Genomic DNA, 25,596 nt, shown 5'->3' with positions numbered 1-25,596 from the left:
AAGTAATATCTTGTAGTGTTCTTGTTTGATCTTGATATGGTGGTTATTAAGGTGATTCTGGAGAGAGTTTTTGCTGGATTTATTAGAGGTGAATGAAGCTTACAAGTATGTGTTTTTAGCTAGAGAAAATGTGTAGTAAAAATGAAAATGGAATGGAGTATAAATGGTGGTGAAATGATGTATAAATTTTGATTTCTAGCTCATAAGTCTTCCTAGATGTTAACACTTGATCCCACATGTTGTTGACTAACAAAGGCTGCTAAGAGCAGATAATTGAGTCTAATAATTGGTATTTATCAATAGTAAATACATCTAGAAGCTGCGTATAATACGGTTACATATACCCTAGGTATACGTGTAGAAATCTTGAGGAAACAGAACGAGAATTCAAATATAACTATCTTTTGTGAATATACATATATTGTTTTATGTATTTAAGCCCTTTAAAAGTGATTAAATACGTATTTATACGATACTTGTATAAGCATTATAGGTTATAGGTATATATGTCAAAGAACGTTACGTATAGTTACCGTTTTGAAAACTTAAGTTAGTAGTCTCAAAGTATACTTATAACTCATTGTTATTAGTAAACAATGAGATGTTAGACCATCCTTAGATCATGTTAAATATGTATAAATACGTATATGTACACAATCGTATAATTATTGTATGTTATTTAGTTCGTGATATCATTGGTCAAATTGGACGGTCAAACGTTGTGTAAAACTCTTTTCAAAAACATAAGTCTCAACAATTTAGATTTCTTATTATGTTGGTAAGGTTTAATTTATGTAAATATTAATCTTATAAGTATAAAACGATCGAAAAAAAATCCGGGTCGTTACAGAATATGAGTTGATAAATAGAGTTTTATCATCATTGAGTAATATGGATGAAACAATTCGATTACTCGAAGCGTATGAGTGAAGCTATCACAAAAGAGTGAAATAAGAAAATAAAGTTTCGTCTTAACTTTTGATGTAGTCATGGTTAATTTTCCGGGATTCAAGGAACTTAGAAAATGAAATCTACATAATCTATATAAGATTTGATTCTTCGGAATTTAAGGAAATTACGATCCTCTTTGATTAAATGTGGTAACCTGCCTTGATTGCTACGTGTAACAACCCGGAATTTTCCAACGTTTATTCATTAATAATTATTATTAATACATGTGTTTTAATGAATGTATTTTTATACATTTACTTGTTATCGTATTTGACTTTGCATGTCCCGAATCGTCTTTGTGACACACGTACTTTTCACGAATAATATTTTCGAATATTATTTACATTCATGATTAATTATTATTAATCATTTTAATTAACTAATGCATGTGGTTAATTACATGGGCTTTATTTAATTAATTGTTACATACTTAGACTTGGGCTTTTATTAACGGATTCATGTAAATGGACTTGGAAGCCCACCCTACTTCTCTTGATGGACTATTAGGAGCCCAACATTATGTTAATGACTTATTAAGCTTAATCAAGGAGTAACTAGTTCATGAGGAATCTTGTTACATGCACACTTACACCACTTTTCCATACCAATTTTCTTTAATACCATTCTAAGCATACACCATTCTCCCATGTTTGAAAGCAAGCATTTGACCGTTCCTCTTTGGCTAAGAAAACCGTAGGTTTTGAAGGGATGGGAGGGAAGTTTTATTTCCAATTTTTGTTACATATTACTAGCATTTTACTTCACTTTTACACACACTCCATTTTACTACTTTACTTTCTCTCATTTTTCTCTCAACTTGTAAGTAACATGTTCTAGTTTTTCTCTCTTAAAAACCGCCACATTCATCATCATATTACTAGTTTCATTACTTGTTCTTGTTTAATGTTTACTTACTAGTTGTTTGTTGTTGTTAAAGATAAAGTTTTCTAACTTGTATCTTCATCTAATCTTGGTTACTTCCATCTTTTTTTTTTGATGAAGAACCAAGAACAAGAACCTAAACTTTCTAGTTTATGGTCCTACACTTAATGTTTTAAAAGATTTAAAGTTCATGAGTTTTAAAATCATATTTGTATTCATGTTTGTAAACTTAAGGTTTACTTTCTTAAAAGATCAAAGCCTTGGCTTGAATCTTTCTAAGTATGAACAACCATGAACTTATTTATTGTAGATTTAATTTATTTCTTCATTTTATGTACTTTAAAGTTGTGATGTTGTTAAATTGGTCAAGTATTACTAGTTAATCTTGATCTCATTTTTCTTGAACTAAAAGTTAACTTTATAAGTTCAAGAACATGGAAGTATAACTTTCTAGTTATAACTTCATATACTTATGTTGGATCTAAGTTTCTATAGCTTATGGTCTTCTAATTTTGTTGTAAATAAGAGCTTACAAGCTTACATACATTTTACTAGTTGAAAATCTAAGTTTCATAACTTATGGTTTCATTAAAGTGTAGATCCAAGTTTTGTAACTTAGGATCTAACTTAGGAACACTAGATCTAGACTTTCTAGTCTAGGATCTTTAAGATCTAGCTAAGATCTAAGTTCTACAACTTAAGATCTTGATTATTTAGTTTAATTTCAAATTTATAGCTTAATATTACTAGTAGAACTCATGTATGTGTCGGATCTAAGATCTTGATGTAACTTTGGTTCATCAAACTACATACAACTCTTAAGTGAGTTGTGCTACATATATTAGACTTACACTAGTGTTATGATGGTCAAAACTTGGTAAAGATGATGCAAACCCATCAACGAGTTTTACACTTGAAGCTATACGCATCAAGGATGAGAACCGTGATGAGCATCAAGCACCAAGAACCCACTGGAACACCTTTCTTACTGTTTCTGGAACTGATCAGACTACCTGGGCTACTGTAAAGTTGATTTTCAGATAGTTCGGTTCGAGTAGATGATTTTCCGTTTAGATCTTGTCTTAATCCGAGTAACGGTTTAGGATCTATGGCCTCCCGAAAGTCACTACACCCTATTAACGTTGTGCTAAAATTTCTGACCTACTCGCAGTTAAACTGTCACCACGGTCAAAAGAAGACGAATTTGGTTCTGAAAATTGGTCAGTACCTAGGGGACTCATATACGGAGCCATGGCCACTGGTCTCACCCCATTTCAGATTGTATAGAGGTCGTGGCGACTGAACGAAGTCAGCCTTTATTTCAAACCCTAGTCTTGACTTAAAACTTACTTTACGCTTTTTGTTTAATGATGAATGATGATGTGACGACCCGGAAATTTTCGACCAAATTTAAACTTAATCTTTATATAATTCCAACTTGCTAAGCAATGAATTTTAATAAATCTTGAACCTCCGAAAAGAGTTTTACACAAGCTTTTGGTCACCCTTTTATTCCGACGATTCACGAACGTCATAACTTGATTTAATTGTTTAATTGTTTAATTATTGTGTATATATATGGATTTATATATATTTAACTTGAAAATATGATAATTAAATATTTCATTAAGTATATTAACAAAGTATTATATATATATTTTCATACTACTAATTTAAAGAGTTTTCAAACAATATATATATATATATATATATATATATATATATTACTATTTAAACGACGTAATTAACTTATGTTAAAATGTATTTACATATAATGTATTACGAGTGTAAATACATCCTTAAAAGTATTGAATACACTTTATAATATACCAATACATATAAAGGATAGCTATACTCGTATTTTCGTTCAATTTCCTCAAGAATTCTACTCGCATTCATACGACATTTTTACCCGTATTATACACAGCTTCTAGAAGTATTTACTATTGGTATATACCAATAGAAATCTGCAATTATTTCTGTAATATGTCATCCATGACCTAATCAATTTAATATGTCATCCATGACATATTACATTTTAACTTATCTTAGATATTTTCACTAAAAACTAAATTTTCAAGCCTATAAATAAGCACCATTTCTAACTCATTTTTACACATTCATTTTCCAAATTTTACTTCTAATTCTCACACACACTTGCAAGAACTCTCTCAAGTTTTCTTCTACTACTTCTTTCCAGCAACTTTACATTATAAACTTGAGATAAAAACTCTACTTCAACTCTTGTTCAATTCATATGTTTATAGCTATCTATATAAGAGTTTATAAACTAGAACATAGTTTAGTTGATTCTAAACTTGTTTGAAAAACTAATCTAAACTTTCTAACTTAACTCTAATAACACTTATTTATATATATTATGATGTTATATTAAGTTAATATAAGAACTTATAACTTGTACATATGAAGAACACCTTGAAACTTAACATATATCGTTTAATCTCCATTCGGTAAAAAGCGGGCTGTTTTGGGTTGGGAATTAAAAACCTATCTTAGACTTTGAGTTCGAGGCTAAGACTTTGGAAATATGTTAATATATGTAAATAAGACTTCTGGTATTTCTTTCATGATTTTATACAAAGTGGAAGTATTTTATCAAAAATCATATATTGGGTGGGTGCCGGGATTCTTCCAAATCTGTCCACCGGCACAAAAAGAGGGTAAAACTCTGAATATTAATACATGGGCTGAACTTTTTGAATTGTTTTTGAAAACTTAACTTCTTAAGGAATCCATAGCAATTTGATTCACTTTAAACGGAGTTGTAATGAATATTTGGCGAGCAAAACAAAATCTGCTAAAATTAACGTTGTATGGACGAAATTTATATTGTAAAAACTATATTAACCATATCCTTGATAAGTTTTCCTATATCCTATATATATTTGGACATGTTATCAGTAGTATAACAAAATATTATAATCTTGGTTAATTCTGTGATTGTATATATGTATAATAATATTCTTGGTACGTCCTAACACAATAAGTATACAATACGTTTTGATAAATCCTAAGACAATACGTACACAATACGTCTTAGTTAATTCTAAGACAATACGTATACAATACGTCTCTGGGTTGATGCAAAGACAATATGTATACAATACGTCGTGGGGTAATTCTAAGATTATATATATATATATATACTGATTATTGAACTGTTGGACTTTTCGGACTATTTTGGACTACTAACAAATAACTACTAACAATGGACTACTAACATAAAATGTTAAAAATTATTATACAAGTATTCTATGAACTTGCTTTATTTTATTCATATGTCGTATTATTATCTGAATCGTTATTATTGTTATAGGTTCGTGAATCCAAGGACGACGGCCATATTTTTAATAAGCTGAAAACTTATTATTAATATACTTTTACTACCGTGAGTATATAGTCCCATTTTTAAACTCTAAAAATATTTTGGGATGAGAATACATGCAGTTTATGTTTTACGCCATGGACACAAGTACTTAAAATATATTCTACGTTGAGTTATACCACTTTGCATATCTTCCCTAATAGCTTGGTAACTAATATTTACATGTTGTAAGAACATGTAAGCGCGAATCCTATTGATAGATCTATCGGGTTTGACAACCCCAACTAGGCTAGTCGCTCTAGTATCGTAAATGGTTGCATAGTACTTCGTTTTTACTACACTTGGTACAGTGTAGGGAGATTTCATAATAAAGGGAATATGCTACATTAATTGTTAAGTATGGTTACCGAAGCGCTCAACAACTTATAGAATACTTTTATACACTTGCGAGTGTACATATATTTATAACTATGAAATCTTGTGGTCTATATTTATATCGATGATAAACCTATATATCTCACCAACCTTTGTGTTGATTGTTTACGCATGTTTATTCTAAGGTCCTTAAGAAAGTCTTCCGCTGTTGCATTATCTGAGCAAGCTGTGCATGGAGTCTCATACTTTTGTTTAAATGAAGTGTTGCATTCAATAAAACCTTTGTCATGTATTATATTCGACTGTTATGTCATGTGTGTAGTATTTGGTAACCGATGTATCATGGGGATTATTTTTTAAATAATCGCCCACTTGTTTAAAACATGCATTATGTATAATAATGGTGTGCTTTTTATGAAACGAATGCAATATTTTTCTAAAACGTATCATATAGAGGTCAAATACCTCGCTATGGGACCAATGAATAACGTACTGCATTTATAGTAATATGGGCGGGTCGTTTCAGTTGGTATCCGAGCGGTGGTCTTAGCGAACCAGGTCTTGCATTAGTGTGTCTAATTGATAGTTGTTAGGATGCATTAGTGAGTCTGGACTTCGGTCATGTCTACATGTTGAAAGTTTTGCTTATCATTTCTTGTCGGAAATTACCTGTTTGTCATCTTAAGTCTTGACGTGTCTTACTGCAATTATTGCATAGATAGTGTATAGACAAAATTCATATCTTAGTATATCTGCTAAATCATATCTTAGCGTATCTGTTACTGTAAACTTTGCCTAACATATTCCATAAATTCCTCCGTAATCTACGAAATCTTTTGTTCTATATATATATATAGATATTCTATATAATTAGAATACCATCCGTTAGCCGGAAATCATTTCATATCAAAAAATCCTTTATTCAATCGTACGAAATGGAACTCGCCACTAGTTCAAGTCCCTCGGATTCTGATATGGAGTTTCACTCGAGCTCCGAAACCAGTGTGACTGGAATGGATCAACCAATTAGCCATCATCTATTCTGAATGAATTGGAGATGGGTTCGCAGTCTACTTAATCATTGGAGACAAGAAGAAGGTGATCCCTTCCATCCACCACATTTCCCTCTTGGCGAAGAACCTGAAGCACTTACCGGCGAACCTGTCCAAAACACCATTTTCTCTCTCATTTCCAGAGTATCTCGCCACGATTATATACTATCTTAAATTCTAGATCTTATTTATCCGCTCGTCCGAACCGACAATCATCCCGGTGTAATAGAAGAAGTCAACGAGCTTCAAACTCGGGTAGTGGCTTTGGAGAATATGGTGCAAAGGTTACAAGCACCAGCAGCATCACCAGCATCAACAATACCACCATCAACAACATCAACAGTACCATTACCACCATCAACAACAACATCCGCATCCCACACCTCAACGTCACAATCTGTACCTCGAGCATCAACGTCATACGCACCATAGATACCAAGGAGTACTAATAAAAATCAACGATGAAGTATTGATTCATAACTTCATTGGAGAAAAATTCTGCGGCGATTATGTAATCTCTAAAGTCTTAGAGATTATCTATTCCAACCTTAACCATAAATCAGATGAGTGGACCGAAATGATAGAAGGAAGAGTAGAAACCCTGACAAGAATGGTGCGTGGTTTACAAGCTAGACTTGTTACACAAGCACCACCGGTAGTACCACCAGCATCACCATCAGTATCACCAACACCGGCAAAACCTGTAGCACTACAAGCTCTGCCAATTCCATAATCATCAACATCATCACAAATCAACAACGCGTATATTGTATCAACGAGTTATGAAGTATTAACTCATTCCCCCTGAAGAAATTATATGTATATTTTATATATATATGAATTTTGAGATCAAAATATATCTTTCCGTACTAAGCTATTATGTATGAATTAAATAAGGGTAGATACTACTCGGTTAAATTCATATTACTAATATGCTATGATGTACATCCTTCTTTAACAACTTAACCATCGTTAACTACGACCTCTATTTCAACTCCATGAATTCCGTTTCATAATAAACTAAGTGTATTATTCAATTACATGTTTGATTTTACACTTAGATATACTTGAAGCTTTCTAGAAAACATCATTCATATCTTACGAAGTTCGCAAGAATTCACAAGCATCAACATCCGTCACCAAGGAATGTCAATAAGAATAAATAAGAAAGTATTGATTGCATTAGTGAAATACTCTGCGAATATTATGTAATCTCTATTGTTTTAGAGATTATTCATTTCTAATTCCAGCCGAAAATCAAATGAGCTTAATTTAATATTAACTCATCAAATCTGTATTACATCTGAAGAAAATATACATATATTTTCATAAAGACTGTAATAAAAATTCTCCTGTACCAAAATATTACTTGTGAAACTTTTAACGGGTAGGTAATACCCGAGAGATATATAAATTCACAATTAATATATTACATTCTTCGAATCTGATTCAGCAATCATCAACTATACTCACTACTTTCACAACGATATACATTCTTTCATAGAAATCAAAACAACCTTTCTCATCCAAATTCAATTTCATATTCTAATTTTGACAGATCAGAATCCAAGTCAAGACTCAACGGGAGACATCACTCTTAAATCTCTACATCTTTCAAAGCTATACTTTGACTACAAAACTGTGCTAAAACATCACTTCTATACATTAAACCCATAAAACAATTTTTGTGTTATTCAAAAATTCATTGCAATCTACATTCAAACCCTTCATGATTCTTGAAAACACCTCAATTAAGAAACAATCGAGATGATGATCCAACCACATGTTATTCACAATCATGCATCTGGAAAATTCCCGGAACCTAAGTAGAAGTTTAACACAAATCCGTGAGCCATTAGCGTTGTTGTTGCCGAAAATAAAGTTGCAATTCCTTTTCAAAGTAGCCAGTTTTGTCACGGCTTCAGCAAGTCAACTTTGACTTTTCAGTCGGATTAGCTGTATTATATCCTCAATATATACGTTGCCCTTTCGCCATCGTTACCGGAGCACCTTTTATATTCCACTATATTATCAGCAGATGTACCAGCAACTTTGGCTTTAGTCTCTCTGAAAAAATATCTATATTATTCATGAAACCCCATCATGTACTCACCTACATCCTGTAACAATAATTGCCATACTAATTACCGGGAATCGTAATTTATCAATCTCGAATCTTGCAGCGTTTTCACTTCAATTATATGTATACATATAATGTGTAACTCCTGGAAATTTTGATCTTCAATTCTGAATTTCTGAAAAGCACCCAGTCTACGAATCAATACCCTGAATTTTGAAAAGCCTGAATGAAGCAGCAGAAACTGTAGACAACCGTAACAGTCAAAAGTTTGATGATAAAGAATAGTGTGTTGGCAAAGCTCAGAAAAAGAGAAGGTTTGGAATTGGAAAACGGATTGAGCAAACCATGAAGGAGGCTGTGGACAAATCACAAAGACTAAATCTTCCTTCAAAGAATCCAAATGATTCGGTGTCTACTAAAATCCTTAGCAAATACCTTGCTCCTTACTCTAAAACCCTTGCGGACAATATTCTTCATCATCCTCTTATCTTAAATATTCTAAGATATCATCGTATCTTCCATTATAAATATCCTTCATATTTCTGAAGATATTTTCATAACCATTCTTATCTGAAATCATTTATTCCTTCGCGTTATCTGTATCACATCATAAAGAAAACTATTTTAGTTTCTAAATATCTAAAACCTCTGAGTGTAAAGTATGAATGTTTTTGAAGTAATGTTGGGAACTGAAGCATGAGTTAGTATAATATAATGACACTTGATCAACGTGATTATATTACAGTAAGTCATGCTGAGTTTCTAAATGGAACGTAATGATTCACAGACCATAACGTCATCATATGCCATGTTACATGACTCTTACATTCAATCTAATCTCTAAACATATCAAGAACATATTCTATTGATAGTTCTATCTTTTCCTTTGGATTCTGGTAATTTCACAAGTCAAATTGAGCTATTACAATTTCTCTCTTAGAGCATTAGCTATGTTCATTCCAAATTTCATATCTATGAATTCTAGACCATTATTCGCTTGACTTGAAGTCGGGAAAAGAAGACGGAAGCATGAAACTCCAAAATATAAGGAAAAATATAAGCACGAAGACAACGCAGAAATTACAAACCGTGTATATCGATGCGTATAGCAATATAAAGACACGGGAAAACTAAGAAAACTATAAACCCAAGAGCATAGTAGAAATTAACGGATTCCTCCGGTGGAAGATGAAAAAAAAGAATGACAGATGTGATAGTTAAGAATATATCAAGAATTAAAACTGGATGGAGCATATTGACGAATGTTTTGGAAGTACGAAGAAAGGAAGAAAGTATAAAAGATGGGAGATGTGGAAATAAGGAAACGTAGGAGGTTGATTTATAGTAAAATATCCGACAGAGAAATCGAGACAGATTATTGCATTAAATCGAAGAGGATCATAATTTCCTTAATCGCCGAAGAATCAAATTTTATATAGATTACAAAGATTTTCTTTAATCCGAAGATCAACCGTGATGACGTCAAAAGATAAGACGAATCCCTATTTTCTCATTTCACTCTTTTACGATAGCTTCACTCATACGTTTTGAGTAATCGAATTATTTTATCCATATTTCTCAATCATGATAAAACCCTATAAATCAACTTATATTCGTCATAATTACATTCTTATTGTTAGCCATGACGACCTTGATCAAATTTCGGGACGAAATTTCTTTAACAGGTAGGTACTGTGACGACCCGGAAATTTTCGACCAAATTTAAACTTAATCTTTATATAATTCCGACTTGATAAGCAATGAATTTTAATAAATCTTGAACCTCCGAAAAGAGTTTTACACAAGCTCTTGGTCACCCTTTTATTCCGACGATTCACGAACGTCATAACTTGATTTAATTGTTTAATTATTGTGTATATATATGGATTTATATATATTTAACTTGAAAATATGATAATTAAATATCTCATTAAGTATATTAACAAAGTATTATATATATATTTTCATACTACTAATTTAAAGAGTTTTCAAACAATATATATATATATATATATATATATATATATATATATATATATATATATATATATATATATATATATATATATATATATATATATATATATATATATTACTATTTAAATGACGTAATTAACTTATGTTAAAATGTATTTACATATAATGTATTACGAGTGTAAATACATCCTTACAAGTATTGAATACACTTTATAATATACCAATACATATAAAGGATAGCTATACTCGTATTTTCGTTCAATTTCCTCAAGAATTCTACTCGCATTCATACGACATTTTTACCCGTATTATACACAGCTTCTAGAAGTATTTACTATTGGTATATACCAATAGAAATCTGCAATTATTTCTGTAATATGTCATCCATGACCTAATCAATTTAATATGTCATCCATGACATTTTACATTTTAACTTATCTTAGATATTTTCACTAAAAACCAAATTTTCAAGCCTATAAATAAGCACCATTTCTAACTCATTTTTACACATTCATTTTCCAAATTTTACTTCCAATTCTCACACACACTTGCAAGAACTCTCTCAAGTTTTCTTCTACTACTTCTTTCCAGCAACTTTACATTATAAACTTGAGATAAAAACTCTACTTCAACTCTTGTTCAATTCATATGTTTATAGCTATCTATATAAGAGTTTATAAACTAGAACATAGTTTAGTTGATTCTAAACTTGTTTGAAAAACTAATCTAAACTTTCTAACTTAACTCTAATAACACTTATTTATATATATTATGATGTTATATTAAGTTAATATAAGAACTTATAACTTGTACATATGAAGAACACCTTGAAACTTAACATATATCGTTTAATCTCCATTCGGTAAAAAGCGGGCTGTTTTGGGTTGGGAATTAAAAACCTATCTTAGACTTTGAGTTCGAGGCTAAGACTTTGGAAATATGTTAATATATGTAAATAAGACTTCTGGTATTTCTTTCATGATTTTATACAAAGTGGAAGTATTTTATCAAAAATCATATATTGGGTGGGTGCCGGGATTCTTCCAAATCTGTCCACCGGCACAAAAAGAGGGTAAAACTCTGAATATTAATACATGGGCTGAACTTTTTGAATTGTTTTTGAAAACTTAACTTCTTAAGGAATCCATAGCAATTTGATTCACTTTAAACGGAGTTGTAATGAATATTTGGCGAGCAAAACAAAATCTGCTAAAATTAACGTTGTATGGACGAAATTTATATTGTAAAAACTATATTAACCATATCCTTAATAACTTTTCCTATATCCTATATATATTTGGACATGTTATCAGTAGTATAACAAAATATTATAATCTTGGTTAATTCTGTGATTGTATATATGTATAATAATATTCTTGGTACGTCCTAACACAATAAGTATACAATACGTTTTGATAAATCCTAAGACAATACGTACACAATATGTCTTAGTTAATTCTAAGACAATACGTATACAATACGTCTCTGGGTTGATGCAAAGACAATATGTATACAATACGTCGTGGGGTAATTCTAAGATTATATATATATACTGATTATTGAACTGTTGGACTTTTCGGACTATTTTGGACTACTAACAAATAACTACTAACAATGGACTACTAACATAAAATGTTAAAAATTATTATACAAGTATTCTATGAACTTGCTTTATTTTATTCATATGTCGTATTATTATCTGAATCGTTATTATTGTTATAGGTTCGTGAATCCAAGGACGACGGCCATATTTTTAATAAGCTGAAAACTTATTATTAATATACTTTTACTACCGTGAGTATATAGTCCCATTTTTAAACTCTAAAAATATTTTGGGATGAGAATACATGCAGTTTATGTTTTACGCCATGGACACAAGCACTTAAAATATATTCTACGTTGAGTTGTACCACTTTGCATATCTTCCCTAATAGCTTGGTAACTAATATTTACATGTTGTAAGAACATGTAAGCGCGAATCCTATTGATAGATCTATCGGGTTTGACAACCCCAACTAGGCTAGTCGCTCTAGTATCGTAAATGGTTGCATAGTACTTCGTTTTTACTACACTTGGTACAGTGTAGGGAGATTTCATAATAAAGGGAATATGCTACATTAATTGTGAAGTATGGTTACCGAAGCGCTCAACAACTTATAGAATACTTTTATACACTTGCGAGTGTACATATATTTATAACTATGAAATCTTGTGGTCTATATTTATATCGATGATAAACCTATATATCTCACCAACCTTTGTGTTGATTGTTTACGCATGTTTATTCTAAGGTCCTTAAGAAAGTCTTCCGCTGTTGCATTATCTGAGCAAGCTGTGCATGGAGTCTCATACTTTTGTTTAAATGAAGTGTTGCATTCAATAAAACCTTTGTCATGTATTATATTCGACTGTTATGTCATGTGTGTAGTATTTGGTAACCGATGTATCATGGGGATTATTTTTTAAATAATCGCCCACTTGTTTAAAACATGCATTATGTATAATAATGGTGTGCTTTTTATGAAACGAATGCAATATTTTTCTAAAACGTATCATATAGAGGTTAAATACCTCGCTATGGGACCAATGAATAACGTACTGCGTTTATAGTAATATGGACGGGTCGTTTCAGTTGGTATCAGAGCGGTGGTCTTAGCGAACCAGGTCTTGCATTAGTGTGTCTAACTGATAGTTGTTAGGATGCATTAGTGAGTCTGGACTTCGGCCATATCTACATGTTGAAAGTTTTGCTTATCATTTCTTGTCGGAAATTACCTGTTTATCATTTTAAGTCTTGACGTGTCTTACTGCAATTATTGCATAGATAGTGTATAGACAAAATTCATATCTTAGTATATCTGCTAAATCATATCTTAGCGTATCTGTTACTATAAACTTTGCCTAACATATTCCATAAATTCCTCCGTAATCTACGAAATCTTTTGTTCTATATATATATAGATATTCTATATAATTAGAATACCATCCGATAGCCGGAAATCATTTCATATCAAAAAATCCTTTATTCAATCGTACGAAATGGAACTCGCCAGTAGTTCAAGTCCCTCGGATTCCGATATGGAGTTTCACTCGAGCTCCGAAACCAGTGTGACTGGAATGGATCAACCAATTAGCCATCATCTATTCTGAATGAATTGGAGATGGGTTCGCAGTCTACTTAATCATTGGAGACAAGAAGAAGGTGATCCCTTCCATCCACCACATTTCCCTTTTGGCGAAGAACCTGAAGCACTTACCGGCGAACTTGTCCAAAACACCATTTTCTCTCTCATTTCCAGAGTATCTCACCACGATTATATACTATCTTAAATTCTAGATCTTATTCATCCGCTCGTCCGAACCGACAATAATCCCGGTGTAATAGAAGAAGTCAACGAGCTTCGCACTCGGGTAGTGGCTTTGGAGAATACGGCGCAAAGGTTACAAGCACCAGCAGCATCACCAGCATCAATAATACCACCATCAACAACATCAACAGTACCATTACCACCATCAACAACAACATCCACATCCCACACCTCAACGTCACAATCTGTACCTCGAGCATCAACGTCATACGCACCATAGATACCAAGGAGTACTAATAAAAATCAACGATGAAGTATTGATTCATAACTTCATTGGAGAAAAATTCTGCGGCGATTATGTAATCTCTAAAGTCTTAGAGATTATCTATTCCAACCTTAACCATAAATCAGATGAGTGGACCGAAATGATAGAAGGAAGAGTAGAAACCCTGACAAGAATGGTGCGTGGTTTACAAGCTAGACTTGTTATACAAGCACCACCGGTAGTACCACCAGCATCACCATCGGTATCACCAACACCGGCAAAACCTGTAGCACTACAAGCTCTGCCAATTCCATAATCATCAACATCATCACAAATCAACAACGCGTATATTGTATCAACGAGTTATGAAGTATTAACTCATTCCCCCTGAAGAAATTATATGTATATTTTATATATATATATATGAATTTTGAGATCAAAATATATCTTTCCGTACTAAGCTATTATGTATGAATTAAATAAGGGTAGATACTACTCGGTTAAATTCATATTACTAATATGCTATGATGTACATCCTTCTTTAACAACTTAACCATCGTTAACTACGACCTCTGTTTCAACTCCATGAATTTCATTTCATAATAAACTAAGTGTATTATTCAATTACATGTTTGATTTTACACTTAGATATACTTGAAGCTTTCTAGAAAACATCATTCATATCTTACGAAGTTCGTAAGAATTCACAAGCATCAACATCTGTCACCAAGGAATGTCAATAAGAATAAATAAAAAAGTATTGATTGCATTAGTGAAATACTCCGCGAATATTATGTAATCTCTATTGTTTTAGAGATTATTCATTTCTAATTCCAGCCGAAAATCAAATGAGCTTAATTTAATATTAACTCATCAAATCTGTATTACATCTGAAGAAAATATACATATATTTTCATAAAGACTGTAATAAAAATTCTCCTGTACCAAAATATTACTTGTGAAACTTTTAACGGGTAGGTAATACCCGAGAGATATATAAATTCACAATTAATATATTACATTCTTCGAATCTGATTCAGCAATCATCAACTATACTCACTACTTTCACAACGATATACATTCTTTCATAGAAATCAAAACAACCTTTCTCATCCAAATTCAATTTCATATTCTAATTTTGACAGATCAGAATCCAAGTCAAGACTCAACGGGAGACATCACTCTTAAATCTCTACATCTTTCAAAGCTATACTTTGACTACAAAACTGTGCTAAAACATCACTTCTATACATTAAACCCATAAAACAATTTTTGTGTTATACAAAAATTCATTGCAATCTACATTCAAACCCTTCATGATTCTTGAAAACACCTCAATTAAGAAACCATCGAGATGATGATCCAACCACATGTTATTCACAATCATGCATCTGGAAAATTCCCGAAACCTAAGTAGAAGTTTAACACAAATCCGTGAGCCATTAGCGTTGTTGTTGCCGAAAATAAAGTTGCAATTCCTTTTCAAAGTAGCCAGTTTTGTCACGGCTTCAACAAGTCAACTTCGACTTTTCAGTCGGATTAGCCGTATTATATCCTCAATATATACGTTGCCCTTTCACCATCGTTACCGGAGCACCTTTTATATTCCACTATATTATCAGCAGATGTACCAGCAACTTTGGCTTTAGTCTCTCTGAAAAATATCTATATTATTCATGAAACCCCATCATGTACTCACCTACATCCTGTAACAATAATTACCATACTAATTACCGGGAATCGTAATTTATCAATCTCGAATCTTGCAGCGTTTTCACTTCAATTATATGTATACATATAATGTGTAACTCCTGGAAATTTTGATCTTCAATTCTGAATTTCTGAAAAGCACCCAGTCTACGAATCAATACCCTGAATTTTGAAAAACCTGAATGAAGCAGCAGAAACTGTAGACAACCATAACAGTCAAAAGTTTGATGATAAAGAATAGTGTGTTGGCAAAGCTCAGAAAAAGAGAAGGTTTGGAATTGGAAAACGGATTGAGCAAACCATGAAGGAGGCTGTGGACAAATCACAAAGACTAAATCTTCCTTCAAAGAATCTAAATGATTCGGTGTCTGCTAAAATCCTTAGCAAATACCTTGCTCCTTACTCTAAAACCCTTGCGGACAATATTCTTCATCATCCTCTTATCTTAAATATTCTAAGATATCATCGTATCTTCCATTATAAATATCCTTCATATTTCTGAAGATATTTTCATAACCATTCTTATCTGAAATCATTTATTCCTTCGCGTTATCTGTATCACATCATAAAGAAAACTATTTTAGTTTCTAAATATCTAAAACCTCTGAGTGTAAAGTATGAATGTTTTTGAAGTAATGTTAGGAACTGAAGCATGAGTTAGTATAATATAATGACACTTGATCAACGTGATTATATTACAGTAAGTCATGCTGAGTTTCTAAATGGAACGTAATGATTCACAGACCATAACGTCATCATGTGCCATGTTACATGACTCTTACATTCAATCTAATCTCTAAACATATCAAGAACATATTCTATTGATAGTTCTATCTTTTCCTTTGGATTCTGGTAATTTCACAAGTCAAATTGAGCTATTACAATTTCTCTCTTAGAGCATTAGCTATGTTCATTCCAAATTTCATATCTATGAATTCTAGACCATTATTCGCTTGACTTGAAGTCGGGAAAAGAAGACGGAAGCATGAAACTCCCAAATATAAGGAAAAATATAAGCACGAAGACAACGCAGAAATTACAAACCGTGTATATCGATGCGTATAGCAATATAAAGACACGGGAAAACTAAGAAAACTATAAACCCAAGAACATAGTAGAAATTAACGGATTCCTCCGGTGGAAGATGAAAAAGAAGAATGACAGATGTGATAGTTAAGAATATATCAAGAATTAAAACTGGATGGAGCATATTGACGAATGTTTTGGAAGTACGAAGAAAGGAAGAAAGTATAAAAGATGGGAGATGTGGAAATAAGGAAACGTAGGAGGTTGATTTATAGTAAAATATCCGACAGAGAAATTGAGACAGATTATTGCATTAAATCGAAGAGGATCATAATTTCCTTAATCGCCGAAGAATCAAATTTTATATAGATTACAAAGATTTTCTTTAATCCGGAGATCAACCGTGATGACGTCAAAAGATAAGACGAATCCCTATTTTCTCATTTCACTCTTTTACGATAGCTTCACTCATACGTTTCGAGTAATCGAATTATTTTATCCATATTTCTCAATCATGATAAAACCCTATGAATCAACTTATATTCGTCATAATAACATTCTTATTGTTAGCCATGACGACCTTGATCAAATTTCGGGACGAAATTTCTTTAACGGGTAGGTATTGTGACGACCCGGAAATTTTTGACCAAATTTAAATTTAATCTTTATATAATTCCGACTTGATAAGCAATGAATTTTAATAAATCTTGAACCTCCGAAAAGAGTTTTACACAAGCTTTTGGTCACCCTTTTATTCCGACGATTCACGAACGTCATAACTTGATTTAATTGTTTAATTGTTTAATTATTGTGTGTATATATATGGATTTATATATATTTAACTTGAAAATATGATAATTAAATATCTCATTAAGTATATTAACAAAGTATTATATATATATTTTCATACTACTAATTTAAAGAGTTTTCAAACTATATATATATATATATATATATATATATATATATATATATTACTATTTAAACGACGTAATTAACTTATGTTAAAACGTATTTACATATAATGTATTACGAGTGTAAATACATCCTTAAAAGTATTGAATACACTTTATAATATACCAATACATATAAAGGATAGCTATACTCGTATTTTCGTTCAATTTCCTCAAGAATTCTACTCGCATTCATACGACATTTTTACCCGTATTATACACAGCTTCTAGAAGTATTTACTATTGGTATATACCAATAGAAATCTGCAATTATTTCTGTAATATGTCATCCATGACCTAATCAATTTAATATGTCATCCATGACATATTACATTTTAACTTATCTTAGATATTTTCACTAAAAACTAAATTTTCAAGCCTATAAATAAGCACCATTTCTAACTCATTTTTACACATTCATTTTCCAAATTTTACTTCCAATTCTCACACACACTTGCAAGAACTCTCTCAAGTTTTCTTCTACTACTTCTTTCCAGCAACTTTACATTATAAACTTGAGATAAAAACTCTACTTCAACTCTTGTTCAATTCATATGTTTATAGCTATCTATATAAGAGTTTATAAACTAGAACATAGTTTAGTTGATTCTAAACTTGTTTGAAAAACTAATCTAAACTTTCTAACTTAACTCTAATAACACTTATTTATATATATTATGATGTTATATTAAGTTAATATAAGAACTTATAACTTGTACATATGAAGAACACCTTGAAACTTAACATATATCGTTTAATCTCCATTCGGTAAAAAGCGGGCTGTTTTGGGTTGGGAATTAAAAACCTATCTTAGACTTTGAGTTCGAGGCTAAGACTTTGGAAATATGTTAATATATGTAAATAAGACTTCTGGTATTTCTTTCATGATTTTATACAAAGTGGAAGTATTTTATCAAAAATCATATATTGGGTGGGTGCCGGGATTCTTCCAAATCTGTCCACCGGCACAAAAAGAGGGTAAAACTCTGAATATTAATACATGGGCTGAACTTTTTGAATTGTTTTTGAAAACTTAACTTCTTAAGGAATCCATAGCAATTTGATTCACTTTAAACGGAGTTGTAATGAATATTTGGCGAGCAAAACAAAATCTGCTAAAATTAACGTTGTATGGACGAAATTTATATTGTAAAAACTATATTAACCATATCCTTGATAAGTTTTCCTATATCCTATATATATTTGGACATGTTATCAGTAGTATAACAAAATATTATAATCTTGGTTAATTCTGTGATTGTATATATGTATAATAATATTCTTGGTACGTCCTAACACAATAAGTATACAATACGTTTTGATAAATCCTAAGACAATACGTACACAATACGTCTTAGTTAATTCTAAGACAATACGTATACAATACGTCTCTGGGTTGATGCAAAGACAATATGTATACAATACGTCGTGGGGTAATTCTAAGATTATATATATATATATATATACTGATTATTGAACTGTTGGACTTTTCGGACTATTTTGGACTACTAACAAATAACTACTAACAATGGACTACTGACATAAAATGTTAAAAATTATTATACAAGTATTCTATGAACTTGCTTTATTTTATTCATATGTCGTATTATTATCTGAATCGTTATTATTGTTATAGGTTCGTGAATCCAAGGACGACGGCCATATTTTTAATAAGCTGAAAACTTATTATTAATATACTTTTACTACCGTGAGTATATAGTCCAATTTTTAAACTCTAAAAATATTTTGGGATGAGAATACATGCAGTTTATGTTTTACGCCATGGACACAAGTACTTAAAATATATTCTACGTTGAGTTATACCACTTTGCATATCTTCCCTAATATCTTGGTAACTAATATTTACATGTTGTAAGAACATGTAAGCGCGAATCCTATTGATAGATCTATCGGGTTTGACAACCCCAACTGGACTAGTCGCTCTAGTATCGTAAATGGTTGCATAGTACTTCGTTTTTACTACACTTGGTACAGTGTAGGGAGATTTCATAATAAAGGGAATATGCTACATTAATTGTTAAGTATGGTTACCGAAGCGCTCAACAACTTATAGAATACTTTTATACACTTGCGAGTGTACATATATTTATAACTATGAAATCTTGTGGTCTATATTTATATCGATGATAAACCTATATATCTCACCAACCTTTGTGTTGATTGTTTACGCATGTTTATTCTAAGGTCCTTAAGAAAGTCTTCCGCTGTTGCATTATCTGAGCAAGCTGTGCATGGAGTCTCATACTTTTGTTTAAATGAAGTGTTGCATTCAATAAAACCTTTGTCATGTATTATATTCGACTGTTATGTCATGTGTGTAGTATTTGGTAACCGATGTATCATGGGGATTATTTTTTAAATAATCGCCCACTTGTTTAAAACATGCATTATGTATAATAATGGTGTGCTTTTTATGAAACGAATGCAATATTTTTCTAAAACGTATCATATAGAGGTCAAATACCTCGCTATGGGACCAATGAATAACGTACTGCGTTTATAGTAATATGGACGGGTCGTTTCAGTTGGTATCCGAGCGGTGGTCTTAGCGAACCAGGTCTTGCATTAGTGTGTCTAATTGATAGTTGTTAGGATGCATTAGTGAGTCTGGACTTCGGTCATGTCTACATGTTGAAAGTTTTGCTTATCATTTCTTGTCGGAAATTACCTGTTTGTCATCTTAAGTCTTGACGTGTCTTACTGCAATTATTGCATAGATAGTGTATAGACAAAATTCATATCTTAGTATATCTGCTAAATCATATCTTAGCGTATCTGTTACTGTAAACTTTGAATAACATATTCCATAAATTCCTCCGTAATCTACGAAATCTTTTGTTCTATATATATATAGATATTCTATATAATTAGAATACCATCCGATAGCCGGAAATCATTTCATATCAAAAAATCCTTTATTCAATCGTACGAAATGGAACTTGCCACTAGTTCAAGTCCCTCGGATTCCGATATGGAGTTTCACTCGAGCTCCGAAACCAGTGTGACTGGAATGGATCAACCAATTAGCCATCATCTATTCTGAATGAATTGGAGATGGGTTCGCAGTCTACTTAATCATTGGAGACAAGAAGAAGGTGATCCCTTCCATCCACCACATTTCCCTCTTGGCGAAGAACCTGAAGCACTTACCGGAGAACCTGTCCAAAACACCATTTTCTCTCTCATTTCCAGAGTATCTCGCCACGATTATATACTATCTTAAATTCTAGATCTTATTCATCCGCTCGTCCGAACCGACAATCATCCCGGTGTAATAGAAGAAGTCAACGAGCTTCGCACTCGGGTAGTGGCTTTGGAGAATATGGTGCAAAGGTTACAAGCACCAGCAGCATCACCAGCATCAATAATACCACCATCAACAACATCAACAGTACCATTACCACCATCAACAACAACATCCGCATCCCACACCTCAACGTCACAATCTGTACCTCGAGCATCAACGTCATACGCACCATAGATACCAAGGAGTACTAATAAAAATCAACGATGAAGTATTGATTCATAACTTCATTGGAGAAAAATTCTGCGGCGATTATGTAATCTCTAAAGTCTTAGAGATTATCTATTCCAACCTTAACCATAAATCAGATGAGTGGACCGAAATGATAGAAGGAAGAGTAGAAACCCTGAAAAGAATGGTGCGTGGTTTACAAGCTAGACTTGTTACACAAGCACCACCGGTAGTACCACCAGCATCACCATCAGTATCACCAACACCGGCAAAACCTGTAGCACTACAAGCTCTGCCAATTCCATAATCATCAACATCATCACAAATCAACAACGCGTATATTGTATCAACGAGTTATGAAGTATTAACTCATTCCCCCTGAAGAAATTATATGTATATTTTATATATATATGAATTTTGAGATCAAAATATATCTTTCCGTACTAAGCTATTATGTATGAATTAAATAAGGGTAGATACTACTCGGTTAAATTCATATTACTAATATGCTATGATGTACATCCTTCTTTAACAACTTAACCATCGTTAACTACGACCTCTATTTCAACTCCATGAATTCCGTTTCATAATAAACTAAGTGTATTATTCAATTACATGTTTGATTTTACACTTAGATATACTTGAAGCTTTCTAGAAAACATCATTCATATCTTACGAAGTTCGCAAGAATTCACAAACATCAACATCCATCACCAAGGAATGTCAATAAGAATAAATAAGAAAGTATTGATTGCATTAGTGAAATACTCTGCGAATATTATGTAATCTCTATTGTTTTAGAGATTATTCATTTCTAATTCCAGCCGAAAATCAAATGAGCTTAATTTAATATTAACTCATCAAATCTGTATTACATCTGAAGAAAATATACATATATTTTTATAAAGACTGTAATGAAAATTCTCCTGTACCAAAATATTACTTGTGAAACTTTTAACGGGTAGGTAATACCCGAGAGATATATAAATTCACAATTAATATATTACATTCTTCGAATCTGATTCAGCAATCATCAACTATACTCACTACTTTCACAACGATATACATTCTTTCATAGAAATCAAAACAACCTTTCTCATCCAAATTCAATTTCATATTCTAATTTTGACAGATCAGAATCCAAGTCAAGACTCAACGGGAGACATCACTCTTAAATCTCTACATCTTTCAAAGCTATACTTTGACTACAAAACTGTGCTAAAACATCACTTCTATACATTAAACCCATAAAACAATTTTTGTGTTATTCAAAAATTCATTGCAATCTACATTCAAACCCTTCATGATTCTTGAAAACACCTCAATTAAGAAACAATCGAGATGATGATCCAACCACATGTTATTCACAATCATGCATCTGGAAAATTCCCGGAACCTAAGTAGAAGTTTAACACAAATCCGTGAGCCATTAGCGTTGTTGTTGCCGAAAATAAAGTTGCAATTCCTTTTCAAAGTAGCCAGTTTTGTTACGGCTTCAGCAAGTCAACTTTGACTTTTCAGTCGGATTAGCTGTATTATATCCTCAATATATACGTTGCCCTTTCGCCATCGTTACCGGAGCACCTTTTATATTCCACTATATTATCAGCAGATGTACCAGCAACTTTGGCTTTAGTCTCTCTGAAAAATATCTATATTATTCATGAAACCCCATCATGTACTCACCTACATTCTGTAACAATAATTGCCATACTAATTACCGGGAATCGTAATTTATCAATCTCAAATCTTGCAGCGTTTTCACTTCAATTATATGTATACATATAATGTGTAACTCCTGGAAATTTTGATCTTCAATTCTGAATTTCTGAAAAGCACCCAGTCTACGAATCAATACCCTGAATTTTGAAAAGCCTGAATGAAGCAGCAGAAACTGTAGACAACCGTAACAGTCAAAAGTTTGATGATAAAGAATAGTGTGTTGGCAAAGCTCAGAAAAAGAGAAGGTTTGGAATTGGAAAACGGATTGAGCAAACCATGAAGGAGGCTGTGGACAAATCACAAAGACTAAATCTTCCTTCAAAGAATCCAAATGATTCGGTGTCTACTAAAATCCTTAGCAAATACCTTGCTCCTTACTCTAAAACCCTTGCGGACAATATTCTTCATCATCCTCTTATCTTAAATATTCTAAGATATCATCGTATCTTCCATTATAAATATCCTTCATATTTCTGAAGATATTTTCGTAACCATTCTTATCTGAAATCATTTATTCCTTCGCGTTATCTGTATCACATCATAAAGAAAACTATTTTAGTTTCTAAATATCTAAAACCTCTGAGTGTAAAGTATGAATGTTTTTGAAGTAATGTTGGGAACTGAAGCATGAGTTAGTATAATATAATGACACTTGATCAACGTGATTATATTACAGTAAGTCATGCTGAGTTTCTAAATGGAACGTAATGATTCACAGACCATAACGTCATCATATGCCATGTTACATGACTCTTACATTCAATCTAATCTCTAAACATATCAAGAACATATTCTATTGATAGTTCTATCTTTTCCTTTGGATTCTGGTAATTTCACAAGTCAAATTGAGCTATTACAATTTCTCTCTTAGAGCATTAGCTATGTTCATTCCAAATTTCATATCTATGAATTCTAGACCATTATTCGCTTGACTTGAAGTCGGGAAAAGAAGACAGAAGCATGAAACTCCAAAATATAAGGAAAAATATAAGCACGAAGACAACGCAGAAATTACAAACCGTGTATATCGATGCGTATAGCAATATAAAGACACGGGAAAACTAAGAAAACTATAAACCCAAGAGCATAGTAGAAATTAACGGATTCCTCCGGTGGAAGATGAAAAAAAAGAATGACAGATGTGATAGTTAAGAATATATCAAGAATTAAAACTGGATGGAGCATATTGACGAATGTTTTGGAAGTACGAAGAAAGGAAGAAAGTATAAAAGATGGGAGATGTGGAAATAAGGAAACGTAGGAGGTTGATTTATAGTAAAATATCCGACAGAGAAATCGAGACAGATTATTGCATTAAATCGAAGAGGATCATAATTTCCTTAATCGCCGAAGAATCAAATTTTATATAGATTACAAAGATTTTCTTTAATCCGAAGATCAACCGTGATGACGTCAAAAGATAAGACGAATCCCTATTTTCTCATTTCACTCTTTTACGATAGCTTCACTCATACGTTTTGAGTAATCGAATTATTTTATCCATATTTCTCAATCATGATAAAACCCTATAAATCAACTTATATTCGTCATAATTACATTCTTATTGTTAGCCATGACGACCTTGATCAAATTTCGGGACGAAATTTCTTTAACAGGTAGGTACTGTGACGACCCGGAAATTTTCGACCAAATTTAAACTTAATCTTTATATAATTCCGACTTGATAAGCAATGAATTTTAATAAATCTTGAACCTCCGAAAAGAGTTTTACACAAGCTCTTGGTCACCCTTTTATTCCGACGATTCACGAACGTCATAACTTGATTTAATTGTTTAATTATTGTGTATATATATGGATTTATATATATTTAACTTGAAAATATGATAATTAAATATCTCATTAAGTATATTAACAAAGTATTATATATATATTTTCATACTACTAATTTAAAGAGTTTTCAAACAATATATATATATATATATATATATATATATATATATATATATATATATATATATATATTACTATTTAAATGACGTAATTAACTTATGTTAAAATGTATTTACATATAATGTATTACGAGTGTAAATACATCCTTACAAGTATTGAATACACTTTATAATATACCAATACATATAAAGGATAGCTATACTCGTATTTTCGTTCAATTTCCTCAAGAATTCTACTCGCATTCATACGACATTTTTACCCGTATTATACACAGCTTCTAGAAGTATTTACTATTGGTATATACCAATAGAAATCTGCAATTATTTCTGTAATATGTCATCCATGACCTAATCAATTTAATATGTCATCCATGACATATTACATATTAACTTATCTTAGATATTTTCACTAAAAACCAAATTTTCAAGCCTATAAATAAACACCATTTCTAACTCATTTTTACACATTCATTTTCCAAATTTTACTTTCAATTCTCACACACACTTGCAAGAACTCTCTCAAGTTTTCTTCTACTACTTCT

The sequence above is a fragment of the Rutidosis leptorrhynchoides genome, chromosome 6 (assembly GCF_046630445.1).
Source record: "Rutidosis leptorrhynchoides isolate AG116_Rl617_1_P2 chromosome 6, CSIRO_AGI_Rlap_v1, whole genome shotgun sequence".
Lineage (NCBI taxonomy): Eukaryota > Viridiplantae > Streptophyta > Magnoliopsida > Asterales > Asteraceae > Rutidosis > Rutidosis leptorrhynchoides.
Note: the sequence above shows the minus strand (reverse complement) of the source record.